Source organism: Hypanus sabinus, chromosome 20, assembly GCF_030144855.1.
Source record: "Hypanus sabinus isolate sHypSab1 chromosome 20, sHypSab1.hap1, whole genome shotgun sequence".
Taxonomy (NCBI): domain Eukaryota; kingdom Metazoa; phylum Chordata; class Chondrichthyes; order Myliobatiformes; family Dasyatidae; genus Hypanus; species Hypanus sabinus.
Window position 1 is genome coordinate 16943622 of NC_082725.1, and position 18343 is coordinate 16961964.

The following is an 18343-nucleotide window of genomic DNA, read 5'->3' on the forward strand; positions in this document are numbered from 1 at the left end:
ATACATGTCCTCGAATATTTCACATTTCTAACCTGGAAAAGAAAGATTCTAACTATCTACCATTTCAATGGAACATAGAACAATACAGCATATTACAGGTCATTCATCCGTCATGGACTTCCAGACGGAATACACACCATCTACTACTACACGTACAAAAGCTGGATGAACTCAGCAGGTCAGGCAGCATCCGTTGAAATGAGCAGTCAACAATTCGGCCCGAAACATTGACTGCTCATTTCAACGGATGCTTCCCAACCTGCTGAGTTCATCCAGCTTTTGTACGTGTTGATTTGACCACAGCATCTGCAGTGTACTTTGTATCTACTACTACACTCTGCCTTCTGTGAGCAAGCCACGCAGCCAATTTTCCCTGGATCCCATGCCTTCTGTCATTCTAAATAAACCTACTATAAGGAACCTTGTCAAATACCTTACTAAAATCCATATGCTCCACATTCACTGCTCTACCTTCATCAATTTGTTTTGTCACTTCCACGAAGGATTTGTTGAGGCCATGAGGCATAATATGCCCCTCACAAAGCCAAATCATATTATGCTTCTTCAAATGCTCATCAATACTCTATTAAGAATCCTCTCCAATAGTTGGCTGATTATTGATGTCAGACTTACTAGTCTATAATTAATGTGGCACTACACTTTACAGTACTTCAGTTTCCACTGCTGCATCATTCTCCCCATGGCCATGTGTTTTTCCTCCAGGTGCTCTGGTTTCCTCCATCTGTGCAAAGGCACTCTGGTTTGTAGGCTAATTGGTCATTGTAAATTGTCCTGTAATTAGGCTAGGGTTAAAATTGGGGGATTGCTGAGCAGCACAGCTTGAAGAGTCCAAAGGGTTTATTACATGCTGTATCTTAAAATAAAAAGTAAGTAATTCCCAGGATTAAATCTAATACATTTCTTAAACAAAGGAATAACATTTTCCTCGCACCAGTCTTTAGGTACTACTCCTGTGCCCAGTGGAAATACAAAGATCATTGCCAAAGGCACGACAGTCTCTTCCCCCACTTCCTGGAAGAACCTGGCTACTCTTTTTTTGCCATTCATTATTTTATAAACTTCTGCAAGTCCTAAAAAATCTGAGAATACTTGAAATTATACCTCCAGCATAAAGTTAACAATCTGCTTTTAGCTTTCTTTAATTCGTTAGATGAGTTTATAATTGGTCCCTGTTGCAAAGCTGGTTTTCCTCTTTAAGTGACTATACGACAATGATAAAACTGGAGAATTGTTGTTTTATTTTATTGAAGTATAGCACAGAGTAGGTCTTTCCAGCCCTTTGATCAGCAACCCCAATTAAACCCTAGGTTAATCATGAGACAATTTAAAAGGACCAATTAACCTACGAATTAGTACGTTTTTGGACTGTGGAAGAAAACCAGAGCACCCAGGGGAAACTCACATGGTCAAGAGGAGACTGTACAAACTCCTTACAGGTAACACCGGGAATTGAACCCAGGTTGCTTGTATTGAACGATGTTGTACTAACCATTATGCTAATTGGGACTTCAATGGTACCTGCCTGGCAGATTTTCTGGACTATTGGACAGACTCTAACACATCTCTAATTTGCTATGTTTTACAATATACAATATATGATATAAATATTCTAGTGAATAAGATGAGTTTAAGGGAGCATGGGAAACATGGCCACGGTGAGTTAAAAAGGAGCGTGAGCAAAGACCAGGTGAGCCAGGTGCCAAATCATCAGGATTTCTGAATAATTAGTAGTAGATTATAGGAATTTTCATTAATTATTTGAGCTGTAACAATTTCAATGTAAACAAGCTCCAGTGTGTATGTAGTCGCAACAAAAGCTGATTTTTTTCCTCAAATAACTTCTAAAGGCATTTCTTCAGTCTTTAAAAATTACAAGACATTGGTCATAATTGCCTAGGGTACAGATATGTTGACAGTAACTATGGCGTAAACATTCACAGATGCCTCCTAACCTCTAGAGTGGTGTTTTTGACATTCTCCATGGGAATTTACTGCCAATGGCAACCAAAAACATCCAATTGAAAGTTAGATAAATTGATGCAAATTTAACAGCTAAATAACCAGAAATGACCCACTTAACCTTTGGTAATGAGTCTGCTTGAGTTTTTGTTGGCATCAAATCTGTGAAAACAGCATGAATAAGCAGACAAATAATTAAGGCACATTGCAAGAAAAAGGAACAGTATATTTTAGCTTAAAAACTCACTTTATTTCATTCATCTCTGATTCATTTGTAACTCCAGCAATCTTACATGGAGGTGAATCATAAAATTATAAAAGACCGATTTCCCAAATATTTGACTCTCTAGGCTTCTACCCCAGGCACATCAAGCCAATTCGGTAAATTCAAAATTATGCAATATAAATCCTTCTGTATATGTTTTCATATCCTCTGTATTTCCTGAAAGTCTGATTCACAGACTCACACCTTTATGATCTGGACTCAGCCATGGCTCATTGTTTATATAATAATCTGAGTCAAAGGTTCAAGTAACATTCCAGTGACTTGAGCCGGGGCAAGGGAACACTGCAGTATTGTCTTTGGGATAAAACCTCAAACTGGACTCTGGTCTACTATCCCCAGAACCAAAGATTAAAGTAAAAATCAAAGTTCAAAGTAAAATTTATTATCAGAATATACCCATGTCCTCGCATACAACACTGAGATTCTTTTGCCTGTGGGCATTCTCAGCAAATTTATAGAATAGTAACAATAAACAGAATCAATGAAAGAGCAAGAGCATAGAAGACAACAAGCTGTTGATTGTAACTATAAATAAAATGGTAAATAACGAGAGCATGAAATAACAAGATAAAGAGTCCATAAAGTGAAATCATTGGTTGTGAGGGCATCTCAATAGATGAGTGTAATAATTCTCTTTTGTTCAAGAACCTGATGGTTGAGGGGTTTTAACTCTCCATGAACTTGGTTGTGCAAGTCCTGAGGCACTTGTACCTTTGCCTAATGACAGCAGTGAGAAAAGAACATGGCCTGGGTGGTGAGGATCCTTGATGACTGATGCTGCTTTCCTAGAACAGTGTTTCATGTGGATGTGCTGAATGGTTGTGAGGGCTTTACCAACTATGTACTGGGCCGAATCCACTACCTTTCGTGGGATTTTCCATTCAAAGGCATTGGTGTAACTATACCCGGCTGTAAGGCAGCCAGTCAGTATCCTTTCTACTATACACCGATAGAAGTTTCTCAAGGTTTTTTATGTCATGCTGAGCCTCTGCAGCCTTCTAAGGAAGTAGAGGTGCCATTGTGCTTTCTGTGCAATTATATTTATCTGATGGGTCCAAGACAGGTCCTCTGAGATACTGACATCCAGAAACTGACCCTCTCCACCTTCAATCCTCTGTTGCGGACTGGCTCAAGGATCTCTAGTTTCCCTCTGCTGAAATCTATAATTAGTTTGGTCTTGCTGACATTAAGTGAAGAACCATTAATAGACCCTATGATACTATTGAGTTGAAGAGTGGGGAAGTTCTCTGTTTCTTGACATCTGTTTATTTATAACATTTTCTTGTTATGATGCAAGGCCATTGACCTCAATTGTTAATCTGTTTTCTCTCCTCACAGATGTTGCCTGATCACTGGGTATTTCTAGCAGTTCCTTTTTATTATTTCACACTTCCAACATCTTGATTGTGTATTTATGGTTCATTTACTTTTATATTTTGCACGAAGGAGCATAAATGTCACCTGTGAACAAACAGCCAGATCTAAAATGTGGAGAAATTATATGAGTGTGAGCCATAGATTTTCTGGATAAATGGGATAAAGTATATCAATGCAGAAATTAACTTTCAGGAACTTTTATTCCAGCACATGATCTATCACTTTAAGTGCCAAACTGTTGTTTTTAAAAAGTTTTTTGGCATTTAACTCCAGTTGACAATTAATGCTTTCCAAGGTTTATTGTTGTGCATTCATGTTTTTATGTGATCAGTTGATATACCGAGTACTGCTTTTAAGGTTTAAGATTGTTTATTGTCATTACCAGTACAAAAGTGTAAGGGAAATGAAGTAATTGTTTACTCTGGATCCAACACAGCACAAAAAAGACAACAAGATAAAAAGACAATAATAAAATATGTATAAATAGATAAGATAGTGTACTTACATAGATTGATTGTACATACTGTGAAGTGACTCTAGGCACAGGAGTCTTTGTACATAAGGTAACTGATGGGAAATTAAATAAAGTAGTGATGGTATTTTCCCCCTTCCTTTCCAGTTTTGATGAAGGATCTCTACCCAAATATCGACTGTTTATTCACTTCCATCGATACTGCCTGACATACTGAGTTCCTCCAGCATTTTGTGTGTGCTGCTTTGGATTTCTAGCATCTGCAGGGGATTTCTCAGGTTTGAAGTAGTGATGGTTGGGGGTGTGGAGGGGTGGGTAAGTGGGTGGAGGTGTTATTCAGTCTTACTGCTTGAGGAAAGAAGCTGCCTTTGATTCTGGTGGTCCTGCTGTGGATGTTACATCACCTCCTACTTGATAGAAGTGGGACAAATAGTTCATGAGCAGAGTGAGTGGGATCCTTTATATTATTGCAGGCCCTTTTCCAGAATCTTTCTGTATATATGAATTTCTGTATTTCTGAACACGAAGATTGGAGGACCTGTGGATGGAGCTGCAGGTTGTCGAAGGTTACAAGAGGATATAGACAGGCTGCAGAGTTGGGCAGAAAAATGGCAGATGGAGTTCAATCTGGACAAGTGTGAGGTGATGCATTTTGGAAGGACAAACCAGAAGACTGAGTACAGGATTAATGGGGTCAGTTACTTAAGAGTGTGGATGAACAAAGGGACATTGGGGTTCCAATGCATACATCCCTCAAGGTCGCTGCGCAGGTTGATACGGTAGTTAAGAAGGCCTATGGGATGCTAGGCTTCATAAACTGGGGGATTAAGTTCAAGAATAGAGAGGTCATGTTGCAACTCTACAAATCTATGGTGAGACTGCACTTACAGTATTGTGTACAATTCTGATTACCTCATTATAGGAAGGATGTGGAAGCTATGGAGAGGGTGCAGAGGAGATTTACCAGGATGTTGCCGGGTTTGGAGAATAAGTCATAAAAAGCAAGGTTAGCAGAGCTAGGATTCTTCTCTTTGGAGCGTAGAAGAATGAGAGGGGACTTGATAGAAGTCTACAAGATTATGAGAAGCATAGATAGGGTGGATAGTCAGTACCTGTTTCCCAGGGCACCAATAGCAAACACCAGAGGGCATATGTATAAAATTAAGGGAGAGAAGTTTAGGGGAGACATCAGGGGTAAGTTTTTTTTATCACAGAGGGTTGTGAGTGCCTGGAATGACTTGCCAGGGATAGTGGTAGAGGCTAAAATATCAGGGGTATTTAAGAGCCTCTTGGACAGAAACATGGATGATAGAAAAGTAGACGGTTATGGAGTAGTGTGGGTTTAGTACTTTTTTTTTAAGGATTATATGGGTCGGCACAACATGAAGGGCTGAAGGGCTTGTACTGTGCTGTAGTGTTCTATGGTTCTATATGCCCTTGATGGTGGGTATGCCGGTGCTGGTGATGGACTGGACAGTTTTTTCAGAGGGAAGCTTCTTTTCTGCAGTTTTTTTTGCTACTATTTTTTTAAAATAAATTTGATTTGCCTGTATTTATAATTCACCATTCAACTACTGAGCATTTGACATTTTGTAGAAATAGAAATTATTGTAACTTCAATCAAGTATGCAGCTGATCTGGAAGGAGAAGCAATTCTAATATTTATTCTAGTGGTACACAACAGTTCATGTCTTGCTAGAAAATAGTGATGCAGGCTGCTATTAATGTATTACCATGTAAAGATGAGAAATTAAGAAAAATAGAGTTGAAGGCTGTAGGCCAAGCATTATGATTGTAGTGTTCTCGCTCAGGTGTAAGAGAATGCTGAATTAAACACTGAGGTAAACCGTAGTCAATGAAAACAGGATCGCAGTAAGATTAACCATTTACTGTTCACTCTTCCTCATTAACGTATGGTGAAAACTGTTGATAAAACAATACAAACTTTGTACAGTATTTGTTTCCTTCTTGATATCGCATTTACATCGTAAATACTTGCAAAAGTAAAACTACAACAACTACATTACATTAAAGTGCAGCATACAGTCAGGATGTACCTACGCCATTGACTGCTTTAAATACACTTCAACACAAACTATCTGCAACTCTTTAACTAACGAAAACATAAACTTTATCAACCGTCATTACTTTTAACAGAATCAGTGTTAACATTTTAATTCAACATATCGATTATCTCATGAACTTACGGCATTGCTTCACTATGTTTCTAGTGCGTAGAAAGACAACTTTTCTTGCGCTGATCTTGCACATGTGAGCCCCCTCCTTCCCGTTTCTCCACAAGACGCGGCGAAACCGGATGTGACATCATCGCATGCCGCGATATATCACAGACAATGAATTTATTTTAAACAATCCTAAATTTAACTAAAAAATGCTAACAAACGAATTACTGAAGTGAAAATATTATAAACTAAACAAATGCCATAAAGGCAACACAATGATATTGTACACTATGGTAAAATTTACATTGCCCTTTTATATATCAGAAAGAAAAACTAAATTACAAAACACCTTTCACTACCTCTGGAACACCATGAAGGACTGCAGCTATAGATTAGCATTTTATTAATTTCAGTGCAGCAGCTATGACAATCTAAAGAATATGGGACCCAATGTGTGTACAGTAAGCTCCCACAAACAGCAAAAGGAACACAAAACTGTAGATGCTGGAAACCCAAATAAAAACCAGGAAGTGTTGAAAACTCTCAACCAGCCCAGCAGTGGAGAGAGGCTGAGTCAGCACTTCAGGTCCAAGAGCTTTCATCAGAAAGAGGAAAATAAAAAATGAAAGGAACTGTGATTTGGTGCAGAGCAAAGTTGCTGAAATAACTTTTCCCTTAAATAACAGCAGTTAGAGATAGAAAAGAAGCAAAGGAATATCTAGAAACTGATGCATTGAGGGGCATAAATGGAGAGAAGGAAAACTATTGAACTTTGTACTGACTCCCAAAGGAAGCAGGCTTTCTTGAGCTTTTGTTGGGACATTGTTGAGAAAGGCAGGCTTGTGCAATAAAGATAGAGCTATCTGGAAACTCTGGATCCAATGCAGATCTTCTGCAAAGTGGTCACTGAATCCGCATTTGGTTTACACAGTGCAGAGAAGGTAATTCTGTGAGAACCAAACGCAGTGTGCTAGTTGGGAAGGATTACAAGTGAGTCATTCCAAATGCAGTGTGCGAGGTGGGAAGGATTACAAGTGAGTCATTCCTTCATCTGGAAGAACTGTTTGATTCCTGGGGGAATAAGGAAGGAAGAGGTAAAAAGTATTGCATCTTTGCAGGAATAACATTTTGATGAAAGGGAACAGGTCAACGACTGTATTTAAATCTGTGGAAGACATTTGATATGATGCTACATTAATGATTAAAGTGGAAAATATCCGACTTCCTTGTTGTTCTTGTGGCATTTTGTGCGGGGGGGGGGGGTCAATGTTCTTGTTGCATTTTTGTTAGTTTTTTGTGTGGGGAGAGGGGGATTTGGAGGCAAATATTCTTGCTGCATTTTGCGCAGGGTGAGGTGGAATTGGTAATGATCCTGTTGCCGATCTTCTCTGTGCAGGGAGTATGAGTTTGCTCTTTTTCTCTGAATGACTTCCATAGCTTTTCTTTGTTTTGTGGCTATCTGAAGAAGAAAAATCTCTGAGCTGTAAATGGCATACACACTTTGATAATAAATGAACCTTTGAACCTTTGAAATAACAGCTTATGGTATAAGAGAACACATATTAGCATGGCTGAAAGACTAGTTGTCTAACAAAAAATAGCTCTATTTTCCTTGTGGTAATGTTTAACAAATGGTGCACCATGAAGATCAGTCCTGGGCTTCAACAATCTTTTAAACAATTTATATAATTGTCTTAGATGAAGGTATCTGACGTAAAATTTTCAGGTAATTGGCAGATAGGTAAGAATGTAAATTTTGAAGAGGGCTCATGTAGAGATATGAAAGAGTTGAGTGGATGGACAAGGATCCATAAATATGAATCAGGAAAGTGTGAACTGTCCACCTGAAAAGGGAAAAGCTCCTAGCCTTCTACACTGCTTTAATGAGGACCAATATCAGCTTGAGGAACAACCCCTCATCATCTTTTTCCGCATGTCTTCGTCTTCTAATCTCAATGTCAAATTGCCCAATTTCAGATAAATTACTTGCTCAATTTATATCAGAACTGATCACTGCATTTGTGAGATTGGTTCAGATTTTTCTTTCCTTTAACGTACATGTTTTGATGGGCATATCCTACAGCCCGGCATTTTGTAACTTTTACATTTCTTAGTATGTGTTCTCATTCTGAAATTACCCACATTTCAGAGCTTTAATGTTCCTTTGTTCCGATGTTCTCTCTCTAACTGTCCCAGTAGGCCATCAACCAGATGACTTAATTTACAGCAGTCCTGTCCTCGTGTGACAGGAGTTACCTTTGGCCTGCCATACTCCCCAACATGCTTTCTCTCTTTCTCAGTTATGACGAAGGATCTTAAAGCTGTAAAGTTATCTGTTTTTGAAGAAGCTGTCTGAATTTTTCAGTGTTTCCAACATCTTCTGCATTTTGTTTTGACTTGCAAGCACAGCATCAAAATGTTGAGAGAAATCCAAGAAAATACATGGAAAATGCTGGAGGAACTCAGCAGGCCAGGCAGCATCTATGGAAAGAATCAGAATCAGGTTTATTATCACTGGCATATGTCATGAAATTTGTTACCTTAGCAGCAGCACTACAATGCAATACATGAAAAGAATAAGTAAATCTATTCCAGTGCATATAAATTTATATCAAATAGTTAAATTAAAAATAGTGCAAAACCGAAATAATATAGAAAAAGGGTGGGTGGTGGTCATGGGCTCAACGTCCATTTTGGAATCGTAGGGTAGAGGGGAAAAAGCTGTTCCTGAATCTCTGTGTGTGTACCTTCAGAGTTCTGTACCTCCTTTCTGATGGGGTCCTTAATAATGGATGCCACATTCCTGAGGCACCATTCTTTGAAGATGCTTTGGTTACTATGGAGGCTAGTACCCAAGATGAAGCTGACTAATTTTATAACTTTATGTAGCTCATTTCAGTCCTGTGCAGTAGCCAACCCCACCTACCATGCCCCCCCCCCCATACCAGACAGTGATGCAGCCTGTCAGAATGCTCTCTATGGTAAATTTATAGATGTTTTCAAGTGTTCTTCACTCTTCAAATCTCTTCAAACTCTGAATGAAGTAGAGCCACTGTCATGCCTTCCTTATAGCTGCATCAATATGTTGAGTACAGGTTAGACCCTCAGAGATCTTGACACCCAGGAACATGGAATTGCTCACTTTCCACTTCTGATTCCTCTATGCAGATTGGATTGTGTCCCCTCATCTTTCCTTTCCTGAAGTCCACAACTCTTTCATCTTATTGATTTGAGTGCTAGTTTGTTGCTGCAACACCATTTAGCTGGCTGGAATATCTTGCTCCTGAAAGCCTTCATACCTCCATCAGAGATTCTTCCAACAATGGTTGTATCATCAGCAAATTTATAGCTGGTATTTGAGCTATGCCTAGCCACACAGTCATAGGTATAGAGGGAATAGAGCAATGGCTAAGCACACACACCTGAGCTGTGCGAGTGTTGATCGTCAGCCAACCCACACAGATTGTGATCTCTTGGTTAGGAAGTCAGGGATCCAACTAAAGAGGCAGCTACAGGCGCCCAGGTTCTGTAGCTGCAGGACTGTGGGAATGATGGTGTTAAACACTGAGCTATAGTCAACAAATAGCATCCTGACATAGCTGTTTATATTGTCCAGGTGAAGAGCTATTGAGATTGTATCTGCTGTAGATCTATTGTGGCAATAGGCAAATTGCAGTGGGTCCATGTCCTTGCTGAGGCAGACGTTCATTCTAGCCATGACCAAAGCAGTTCATTATCATAAATGTGAGCGCTACTGGACTATGGGCATTAAAGCAGCTCACACTACGCTTCTTAGGCATTGATTTTTTGAAACAAATGGGAACTTCCGACTGCAGCAGAGGTTGAAAATGTCCTTGAATACTCTCGGCTTTTAGTTGGCGCAAGTTTTCACAGCCTTATCAGGTACTCCTTTGGGACCCTCCCACTAGCAAGGCTTCACCCTCCTAGAGAAAAGCCCTACATTGGCTCCCAAGATAGAGATCACAGGGTCACCGGGTGAAGCAGGGGTCTTCACAGCTGTAGTTATATTCTCCCTTTCAAAGCGGGCATAAAAGGCATTAAGCTCCTTTGGTAGAGAAGCATCACTGCCATTCATGCTATTGAGTTTCACTTTGTAGGAAGTAACGCCTTGCAAACTCTGTCAGTGTTGACGTGTGTCAGATGTCGCCTCCAACCTTACTCAGAATTGTTTCTTTGCTCTTGAAATAGCCCTCCACAAGTCATACCTGATTTCCTGGTACAAACCTGGGTCAGCAGACTTAAATGCTACATATCTAGCCCTCAGTAGATGATGATCATCCATGGCTTTTGGTTTAGGAACGTACAGCAAGTTTTCATAGGCACACACTCATCCACACAGGTTTTATTGAAGCTGGTAACAACTGTGGTGTACTCATCCAGATTCGAAGATGAATCCCTGTATACAGCCCAACCCACCAATTCAAGGCAGTCCTGTAAGCACTCCGGTGCTTCCCTTCTCAATACCTTCTTGGTCCTCACTACTGGTGCTACAGTCCTCAGTTTCTGCCCATACTTAGTGCGAAGAAGTACAGCCAGGTGATCAGACTTTCCGAAGTATGGGCGTAGAATATTACAGTAGGCATTCTTGATGGTGGTGTAACAGCAGTCGTGTGTGTTCTTTCCTCTAGTGCTACAAGTGATTTGTTGACGGTAAAGGAATAAACAGTTAATGCTTCAGGGTGAGATGCTTCAGCAGGTCTCAGTGAAAGGTTGAATTCAGTCCTGATGAAAAGTCTTGGCCCGAAATGTCGACTGTTTATTCCTTTCCATAGATGCTGCCAGGCTTGCTGAGTTCCTCCAGCATTTTGCGTGTGTTGCCAAGGGAATTGGCCAACTCGTCTCTTGAGCTCACTCCACCATTCAACCTCACCATGCCTTATCCAATCCTAGCAGCCAAACAACTTTCCATAGCTCTCCCCTTTTTCTCTGAGGCATTTCAAAACTTACATAGATCTGAGATAGTAAATTCCAAAGATTTATAAACGTTTAAAAGAAGAAATTCCTCCCCACTCCCATATTTTAAAATGGTGATCTCTAATTACAGATACCCCAACAAGGGGAAATAACTCCTTTTATCCAATCTATCAATTCCCCTCAGAATCTTTTGCTTCAATGAGTACCTCTTCTTCTAAACTTTGTTGAGCATAGGCCCGACCTGCTGAACGATATTTATAAATATCCCATTTTCAGTTCTATTAATCAAACTGCAATGTACTACTTCTCTGAAATGTAACATTTTGTAAAGCAATTTTGCTTTCAAAAATAAAACTTTCTTCTAAATTGCAGTTGTTTTAATTATGAAAGAGTTTATGTTTGATAAAATTCAATCAGCTTTAACAAAATCAAATCTATCTCAAATTTGAAGATTTTGGCTTGATCACCAGCAGTACCCAGATTAGAAGATCAATGGCATTATATCAAAAGATCAGATTTAGTTAGCATTTTTGAATCATTAAGTAAGCAATAGGACTATTCTCATCAAAGATTAAACTAGCTGTGAAAATAAAAACTAAGACATCTGCGCACATAAAATCCAGTTTATTTTATTAAAGCTCACATGATGGAACAAAAAATGTTATGACAATACTTTGAAAGTTTTCTTTTGAACCATAATGATGAACAGGAATCTGATATTGCAGAAGTTTTGGAAGGCTAACTTTTTCTGTAGACTAACAAGTTTATAAATTCATTGCCTTCCTCTATTTTATACTTTAACCAGTTCCGGTAATCAAATTTTGCATAATCTCTGAGTTTTCTTGGTAAAGCAGATTTTTTTTTTGTTGCTCATTCTACAATGTATCCTGAAAAAGGAAAGAAATATATAATAAGCATCTGCATACTTGTATTCAATCTCTCTGGAACGTCAAAGGTTTCAATCACCGCGGTCCAATTATTTCATAATCACATCTTAGTTGCTCAGAGTATTCACGTGTAGTGAAATTGACCATGCATGGAGACATAGAGCATTTGCTGTATATTTTACAGTCTGCCTAATATTAAATTTGTTGAAGCCAATGGAACTGAATTCTAAATGGAGAGAAATTCAAAAATCTGATGTGCAAAGGTACTTAGGATTCCTTGTGCTGGATTTCCTAAAGGATAATTTGCAGGTTGAGTTGGTGGTGAGGAATGCAAATGCAATGTTAGCATTCCTTTCGAGAAGACTAGAATATAAAAGCAAGGATGTAATGTTGAGGCTTTATAAGGTAGTGGTGTGGCCTCACTTGGAGTATTATGAGCAGTTCTGGGTCGCTTATCTAAGAAAGGGTGTGCTAGCATTGGAAAGGGTTCAAAGGAGGTTCATGAAAATAATTCTGGTATTGAAAGGCTTATCACCTGAGGAGAGTTTGATAGCTCTGGGCCTGTACTCACTGGAATTCAGAAGAATGAGGGGATCTCATTGAAAGCTAATGTTGAAAGGCTTCAATAGAGTGGATGTGGAGAGGATGATGGAGGAGTCTGGGACTAAAGGATACAGAATAGAGGGATGTCCATTTAGAACAGAGATGATGAGGAGTTTCTTCTGCCAGAGAATGGTGAACCTGTAGAATTCATTGCCATATGTGGTATTGGAGGCCAAGACATTAGGTATATTTAAGGCAAAGGTCGATAGATTCTTGATTAGTCAGGGCATAAAGGAATATGGGAGAAGGCAGGTGATTGGGGACAAGAGCAAATGGATCGCTCATGATAAAATGGAGGAGCAGACTCGATGGGCCAAATAGCCTAAATCTGCTCCTATACCTTATGGTCTTATGCAAAATAATGGGCTGTAAAAGGCCTTATTTTAGCCTTAAGTAAATAAACATTGCACTTAAGCACAAATTGATCAAGTATTTTCAAAAATCAATTTCTTAGTTTTCTTGAATTCGAATATATATAGTGAAAATTAATTTTAAACTCCATTTGTGCGTCTGAATCCAGACTGACAACATTGTAGAAACACATGAATATGGCATTGAGGGAAATGGACTTTGAAGAAACTGTGCAATATTATAAGTTATCATTTCACTCTGCCTGCAAGTAGGCAGAACAAATACTCTAGTAAATTTGACGCAAGATTCATTTAAACAACATACCTTCACAACGACTGATTGCAAAGATTCTGAAAGTGTGCAATTCATTGAAGTGTACACACAATAGCTTTTTATATGTAAACAGAGCCTCCATTCTGGAAGGATGTAAAATATTAGTACCTTCATCATTAAAGACAGCTAATAACGCAACAGTGTAAATGTCACAAATATGTTTTAGCGAGCTTTAAATTACGTTTGCCTACAATTTTAAATATTGAGCAATTTACTGCACAAGAGGTTACTTGCTAAATTTTTAATAACAGGATGACAAGTAACAATAATGTAAACATATATTTTACAGCTAGCAAATCCTTTTCATGTTAGTGGATATATTAATGGGTTCTTCTGATTGTTAAAGATGTTTTTGTATTGGTCAAAGCATAAATTTATAACTGAATTCTTTAATTATTTACAAGAATTATGTAGCGAAGATTTAATGTGGTCTACAAGGAACAGACACAATTGTGTGTACCTTCACAATTGGCTAGAAGGCAAATATATTGAATAACTGGGCTGAATGTAATGGGTAGGAGGTTCATTGAGATAGGACATAGATGAATTATTACAGAGAACTGCCACTTTACTTACAATACTCTGATCAAAATTACTTTCTTTTGCACAATAGTTTGCAATCACAAAAAGATAGATCAAGCATTTCCTGATGCAAGGTGCACTTGTGCACAAAATTGGTTTGCCATATAGAAGACACAGCAATGTTATCAACCCCAAAGTCTACTTTTGAACAATGGCACAAGTTCTTTAATGACTTGTATTCTGTTGTAGGGGGAAGGATAGTAAAAGCTAGTAACTAGTAAATAGGTATGCAGATTGTGTTAATGTGGGGAAAGCCCACTGCTATTGCCCACCTGAAATCTCCTTTCCCTCTCTGCTACAGTGAATTCCTTGCAAATGATACATCATGTGGAGCTTCAAGACTGTGTTGGATATTTTGTAGATAGCCAATGGATCTTGAGAATAAAGGCCAACCAGTTCAGAACCTGGACCCTATCCCCATGGACTGCACATGGAGCTGCTCTTATAACTCAACCTCACAAAGGGGCAATGACTCTGACAGCTGAGGTTTCTGGTGGCCACAGTTACAGCCATATTATAGGCAAGGCTGTGCAGATAAAGTGAGGTTAGTTACTGTAACTCTGAACTTTGTTTGTATCTGGACAGCGGCAGCTCCTCCATATCACAAGCCACAGTTGCAGCACAATAGATATCACAGTTACTCTCTAAAGAGTCCACACACTTCAACACCAACCATCTTCCCAAGTGTTAATGTGACTTTACCAGTGCTCCTTAAAGATCTGATGGGTGATCAACACAACTGCTCAGTGACATGGGCTTCCCCTCACTATGAATACCACCATGAACGTACAACTTCTGGCTCAAGAGAAGATTCTTCCCGATATTGTGGTCCACAGGCTCTGAGCTTGCTCAGGGTGTTTATAGTAACCATATAACCATATAACAATTACAGCACGGAAACAGGCCATCTCGGCCCTTCTAGTCCACGCTGACACTTACACTCACCTAGTCCCACTGGCCCGCACTCAGCCCATAACCCTCCATTCCTTTCCTATCCTTATACCTATCCAATTTTACTTTAAATGACAATACCGAACCTGCCTCTACCACTTCTACTGGAAGCTCATTCCACACAACTACCACTCTCTGAGTAAGAAAATTCCCCCTCATGTTACCCTTAAACTTTTGCTCCCTAACTTTCAACTCATGTCCTCTTGTTTGAATCTCCCCTACTCTCAATGGAAAAAAGCCTATCCACGTCAACTCTATCTAACCCCTTATTATTTTAAATACCTCTATCAAGTCCCCTCTCAACCTTCTACACTCCAAAGAATAAAGACCTAACTTGTTCAAACTTTCACTATAACATAGGTGATGAGACCCAGGGAGCATTCTAGTAACCCTTCTCTGTACTCTCTCTATTTTGTTGATATCTATCCTATAATTCGGTGACCAGAACTGTACACAATACTTCAAATTCGGCCTTACCAATGCCTTGTACAATTTTAACATTACATCCCAACTCCTATACTCAATGCTCTGATTTATAAAGGCCAGCATACCAAAAGCTTTCTTCACCACCCATTTACAGTGTTCATAAATATCAAACTGAGGGACACACACCCACAGAACACACGTACCTGCCACGCCTACTCAATAAGGCCAATCTTCTCTTTAGTTCCAATTAACTTCAAATGCAAGAAGCAATGCTGACTTTCTGAGTATTGCTGACAGCACTTTTAATGTCAATAGAACCCTACCTGATTCAAATAGACAACAGACAATTTATCTGCTATGAGTAGATTGCAAAACGACTCAAATCTTGAGCCTCACACCCACATAGATGACCAGCCTGCATACAACAGTGCTTCTGAAGCACAGAAATGTCAAGAAGGAAGAAGTCACACCAGTGAATATATTTTATTTGGAAATTTGATATGTCAGCAAAGACTCCAGCAGATTTCCATTAGCAGTACTGTGGACAGTATTCTAACTGGTTGCATCACCATCTGGCATGGAAGCTCCAATAAAAAGCATGGAAAAAGGCTGCAGAGGCTTGTAAACTTGGTCATCTCCATTCAGGGCACTAATCTCCACACTATTGAGAACATCTTCTAAAGACAATGCCTCTGGGAGGTGGCCTTGATCATTAAGAACCATCACCATCCAGGACATGCCCTCTTCTCATTATTACAATCAATGAGGAGGTACACAAGACACACACTCGATGCTATAGGAACAGCTTCTTCCCTTCTGCCAACAGACTTTTGAACAGACAATTAACCCATGTACAATATCTTACTTTTTAGTCTTTTTTATGCATTTATTTATTAAAGTTTAAATCGAGACATATAGTACATTTTTATTTCACTGCCACAAAACAACAAATTTCACATTATGTGTCAGTGTTGATAATCCTGACTCTGATTCTGTTTAAAAAAAACAAAAACAGAATGAACACACACACACACACGCACGCACGCACGCACGCACGCACGCACGCACGCACGCACGCACGCACACACACACACACACACTCACTCACTCACTCACTCACTCACTCACTCACTCCAAAATGAAAATAAGAAAGAGATGTCTAACAGCATTTCTGGAGAGAGAAACAGAATGAATATGCTGAATAAGCTGGATGAACTCTGCAGGTCAGGCAGCATCCATTGAAACGAGCAGTCAACGGATGCTGCCCGACCTGCTGAGTTCATCCAGCTTGCTTGTACGTGTTGATTTGACCACAGCATCTGCAGTGTTCTTTGTGTTTACTAACAGAATGAACAATTCTGGCCTTCTTGTTATTTCTGGTAGCATTAATCAGAAGTTTGGTTGAATCAGCAACAGATTTAGATCGGAGATGGAGTACACAACTTGGCTGCTCCACCGTTCAGGAAGATGAGGGATGATCATTTATCTTAGTGCCATATTCAACACACTCCCAAATCCAATATCCCAAGATGCCAAGTTCCTTCTTAAGCATATTCATGGACTTCAATTGTATAACCTCCCATCATAATGCATTCCACAAGTTCACCTCCTTGAGTGAATAGTTTCTCCTCATCTCAGTCCAAAATCTCTTTCTTTTTAACAAGAGATTTTACCCCTCTTTCTAGTCACCTCAGCCCTGGGAGATAACCCCTCCACATCCAACCTTTCTACCCTGTCAGAATTTTGCGAGTTTCAATTAAATTTCCTCTCATTCTTTGAATTTGGTCAATACAAACTTTACTTAATCTCTCCTTACAGGGATTTTCTATCATCCCAGGAATTAATTTGGAGAACCCTTGATTCATTGGTATGTATAGAAAAATACAGTTTCTTCTCTGTGTTTGAGTTATCCATTTTGGAACCACTGGGTGGATGGTTTCCAGTGTTCTCTAAAATGCATAAACTTTGATATGAACTCACCAGCATCACATATAAATGCAGCAAGACATGTTTTCTACTATACTTAAATCCTCTTGCTATGAAGACCAGCAAACATTTTTTTCTTCTGAACTGCATGGCGTAGCTGCAGATTTTATTTCAGATCCAGATCTCTTTATAGCTTCTAATTGGCCCATGCCCCTGCCTCCTTGAAAACAGAAAGGTGCTACATCAAGTGCTTGAAGGCAAAAACATCTCCTGTATAAACTCACCTGTTTTGCCCTTGTGTCATTATACAGACTCTCTGCTGAGTACTAAGTAAACAGAGGCTGTTTTCTTTAATGCCACACCCAAGGTACAGAACATGATTAAATGATTCATAATCATAAAAAGGAAATGTATTATGTTCTTAAAAAGGAAATGTATTTGTATAGTGGAACTATACCACAACAGCTAGCTTCCAGGTCTAAAATTTTATATAGGAATAGCCACTTTGTCAAGCACCTTTGTTCTGACCACCATCAAAGGCAGGATCTCTCCATGGCTAATCATTTCAATTTGGCTTCCCATTCCCATTCTGACATGTCCTTCTCTACTGCCATGATAACATCAACTTCAGTTGGCAGGAGCAGCACTGTTTTTACATATCCTCCAACCTAATGACATGAACTTCAATGATTGGAGGAGTTGTGGATGGAGCTTACAAGAAGGTTACAAGATGATATAGACTGATACAGTCTGCAGAGTTTATGATATAGGCTGCAGAGTTGGGCAGAAAAATGGAAGATGGAGTTCAATCCGGACAAGTGTGAGGTGATGCATTTTGGAAGGACAAACCAGAAAACTGAGTACAGGATAAATGGTCAGTTACTTAAGAGTGTGGATGAACAAAGGGACCTTGGAGTTCAAATCCATACATCCCTCAATGTCGCTGTGCAGGTTGATAGAGTAGTTAAAAAGGCCTATGGGATGCTAGTCTTCATTAACGGGTAATTGAGTTCAAGAGTAGAGAGCTCATGTTGCAACTCTACAAATCTCT

The 18343-nt window shown here is 39.3% G+C and overlaps 1 long non-coding RNA gene across 1 annotated transcript in view; it reads left to right on the forward strand.

Moving 5' to 3' along the window:
* LOC132378656 (uncharacterized) overlaps nucleotides 1–18343 on the forward strand; it is a 48304-nt gene that overhangs the window by 24237 nt on the left and 5724 nt on the right. The window contains exon 2 of the long non-coding RNA XR_009507144.1: nucleotides 4263–4393. This is a non-coding gene — a long non-coding RNA (uncharacterized LOC132378656). The remainder of the gene's footprint in view (nucleotides 1–4262; nucleotides 4394–18343) is intronic.